Here is a 4,075-nt window from a genome sequence, read left to right as displayed (position 1 = left end):
TCAAAGTGTCGGACCACTTGTGACCCGCATACTCAATGACAGGAATCTCAGGAAATGGATCTTCCGGTTTCCGTCGAGTCATCGTAAACGGGATGACATCTTCCCGGATCCAAAAGAACTTGGATTTCCATCCGTGGATACTCCGGATCCATTCAAAGCCAATCGGACCCTTTCCGGTAGTGGCAAAACCATACCACCCGTCACGATATGTCATCTTGTAGAAGATGGTAAACATATTGACAGAAGGCTCGTAATTGTGAGATTGGCAACAGAATTCGAAGTGTCGAATCCGCAGCATTCCAAACGGGTGAATTTGGGATATATGTAGCCCATAATTTCTCAGAACGGACCTAACAAACTTCGTCACGGGTAACCGGAAGTTACCCGTGGTAAAGTGGTCCAGGTAGACAGTCATCTTCTTCGGCGGCGGCGCAGTCGCAATGGCTCCTTTTGCTGGACGTTCGGCTTCCCAATCCGATGGAAAGCCGTATACGTTTTTAATGTCCTCGAAATCTTTCTCCTTGATGTCGCATCCGACTTCAGTAATAGAAGGGGGATTTCTCTTCTGGGCAGCCATTGGAATCAAGTGTGTAAGCAAAGGCTCTCTGATATATGCAAAGGAGAAAATATGCAAGTAATAAGAATGAATGGGAGGCACCAAGGCCTATTTATACTAATCGCAATTAATGCGACTATTTAACTAACGGAAGAAAGAGAAAATAAGGGTCATGAGATGATGGACACGTCAGGCGGGAGATTCGAAAAAGTGATTACAGGCTGTCAAACAGACGTCTTGTCAGCCCTCGCCTATAATCCTCTTATTACAAACTAGATAAATGTCTTGACGTGAGATTATTAGAACAATAGTGTTTATTGTTTACTAACGACCATGTGTTCATTTGCAAATATGAACAACGATATTTTTAAGTTTTTTCCCATCCATTATTTGCTCTCACTAAATTAATGTTCACTTTTTACATCTTTCTAAGCCCACATTACAAGAGTATATGCATAAGCTCTAGCAACCACCTTTAAACGAATCTCAATCACCTCTGCCTCATTGCTTCCCATATATGAATCTATGTCTGTGTTTTGATTACACCACTTTACGCCCCGTCGTAACGCACGATTCCTCAAAACTAGTTAACTATTGAAATACATTTAAAACTTATTGAAATACATTTAAAACTCGGGAAATTACAAAGAACTTTAAACTCAAGCCTTTTAATCTAGGAATGTACATTTGGTTATTAAATAAAGTATGAAAAGTAAATTAAAAAGTTACTCTTAAGATATAAAATATTTAGCGTGAATTGAAATTGTTATAGGAATTTCTGAATTAAAAAGTTGAACAACGTAACATTAACTAATTAACTTTATTTGGTAGCTTCTAAAAATAGAGGCGTTGATGCTTCAATTGTTAAACTCATTGGAAATCCAGAAATCTCGTCGGCCCAAGGATTATCATAATCATCATCGTTAACAGTCTTCATTGCTTGCCAAACCACACTATTGCACTTGAAACCCGACCCGAATGCAATCTGCCATACCCGGTTTCCTTTTTTCACCCGACCCTTTGCCTCCACGTACGCAAAAGCATACCATATTGAACTACTGGAAGTGTTTCCAAACCTGTACAATGTCATTCTGGAAGCTTCCATGCTAAAGTCGGAAAATCCTAGGCTCTTCTGCAGGTTGTCGAGCACCATCTTCCCACCGACGTGTGGGAGGAAGTGTTCAACAACGTTGGCGTAGTTAGGAATGTATGGTTGGATGTTTATTGATGGAATAAGTTTTCTTGCAAGGTAATTTGTTATGAAAAGGAATTGTTCTTTAATGGGAAGGATTACGACACCTAAGGCCGCGATGTTTGGTTTGATAGTGGCTAAGGCGGTGACGGGGAGGTCTTTGGTGATGGTGATCCCCTTTATTCCGACGGTATCTTCATCTTTGAAGATACATTTGTAGTCACGATCTGAAGATGATGTGTTGGTGTGTATTGTGTGAAGAAGCTGATACTTGGAGTTGTTGTGATCAGAGGGGCGGTTGGAGAGGAGGATTGCGGCACCGCCCATGCGGAACAGGCAGTTTATAAGGTGCTTCGAAAGATCTTCACCATAGTAGAAGTTTTCGCTTACGCTCTCGGTACTCACAACCATTGCATAAGTGTTAGGATTCACCTGCATGTGCCAACTACCACTTGACTAACAAAAATTCCTAGAAAAGAGATTTTACTAAATTATTGCAAAAACAAAAATAGTTTAATTTTTCTATCAACGTTTCAGATTTTTTTAAAACCTTTATGTGTTACATACAATTGTCTATGTTATTGCATAAAAAACATTACTTTAATTTCTTTGTATGAATTTTCTTTCTTTTTTTTAACGTTAATCCACACGTGTAGGATAAATAGCTACACGTTATTTACATATGTGTAGATTCTACAAATAATTTTTTTAATTATATAGATAATTGATGTTAGAAGAGATGGATAAACATTCCGAATAAACACTTTTTTGTATATTAATCAATCTTTTTACAATAAAGCAATGAATCATTAATCACAAAAAAAATAAACTTTTGAACTCATAGTTTTAGAGCCGTGTGAAATACTTCTATATATATATATATATATATATATATATATATATATATATATATATTGAACATTGTTGTGCAAATAGATAGTTGCTACACCGTGAGCGAACTCGATGGAAACTTTTTGAGTTATCGTTGAGTTCGCTTCGTTGATCAACAAACTCAAGCAGACGGCAGAAGTCAAGTTGGAGTTTGAGCAAATTGAAGCCAAGTTTGCTTGCCAACTGACTCTTAAAATCTTTGCATGAGTTTGTAGTCTATGTGTACAAGTTCTTCAAATAATAACTAGAAATATTAACCACAATTCTAAACCACCAAATAACCTGAAGGAGTTGTTTAGCAAGTCCTATTGCGAGAAGTCCTGCACTGCATCCCATCCCAGCCAGATTATAGGTGATGATGTTTTCTCTAAGCTTATACCGGTTAACTATTATGCTAGAAAGAGACGGTTCCGGGTTATAAATACAACAATTCACAATCAGTATCCCAATATCCTGACATTTTAATCCTGTTTTTGCGAGAAGTGCGTCCACTGCACCAAACACGACCATCTCAACTTCCTTTCTGGAATCTTCCATTAAAGGATCATAAGTTTGTTCGAAAAATGACTGTGACAAATAAGCAGAATGACCAAGGCCACTTCTTTCCGTGATTTTCTTCAGGAAATCCATTACCCTTTGTGATAATGGTTCGCCTTTTCTTGCCGTATATATAAAATGATCCTGTGAGCTTTTTAGAGAAGCTGGAGGCTTGTAACATGCGAAATCGATCAAGTAGACTTTGCATGAATTAGCTCTTCTAGTGATGATAAATTTAAAAGATAACAAAGTTATGAGTAGGCCTAGTAACAGCAATTCCAGGTTGATTGTCATCATTGTTGATTCTAGTATGAAACAGATTGAATCTTAGAGGTACACTCAGCTAGCTTTTTATTTTTATGGATAAGCTAGTATTGGCAATGCAGACCAAGGAATGAAATGTTCTGTTAACATGTTTGGTTTATACGAGAAACCAAAAAAAGGTTATCTTGTTTGATCAATTATCTTATCATTTTCAATTACCATTGGTCATGAAATGTCTAAAAAAAGGAAAAATGACCAAAATGTACTAGTCAAGAGAATAATCAACTTTTTTTCAAAATATGTCCACACGAAATCCCCTCATATTGTCAACATTTTAACCATTAGTCATGGAAAATTTAGCCAACCACACTACAAGAAAAAGAGATTTTTTTCCACAACCAAATTGTAGGAAGTTTGTTGGAAAAATCCAGTTTCTAACAATTTTCTAATAAAAAAGTTGTTGGAAAAACACATGCTTGAAAATCGTTTTCAATCGTTTTCCAACAAATTTTCTTACAAAATTGCTACAAAAACATGTGGTTGTAAACTTCCTATAACTTTCCTACAAACACTATTTATAATGTTTATTAGATAATATTGTAGCAAGTTTGAGCTTATTTTTCAATCACCATCCT

At 36.6% G+C, this 4,075-nt stretch overlaps 1 pseudogene; it reads right to left on the bottom strand.

Annotated features, from left to right (window-relative positions):
• Positions 1–1,376: 1,376 nt before the first annotated feature.
• On the bottom strand, positions 1,377–3,629 carry LOC143532296 (3-ketoacyl-CoA synthase 20 pseudogene; annotated as a pseudogene).
• Between the last annotated feature and the right edge of the window lie 446 nt (positions 3,630–4,075).

The sequence above is a fragment of the Bidens hawaiensis genome, unplaced genomic scaffold (genome assembly GCF_021521415.1).
Source record: "Bidens hawaiensis isolate Kalapana, Puna unplaced genomic scaffold, B.hawaiensis_p1.1 tig00009443_1, whole genome shotgun sequence".
NCBI classification, from domain to species: Eukaryota; Viridiplantae; Streptophyta; class Magnoliopsida; order Asterales; family Asteraceae; genus Bidens; species Bidens hawaiensis.
Note: the sequence above shows the minus strand (reverse complement) of the source record. Positions and strands in the feature narration are given on the sequence as shown.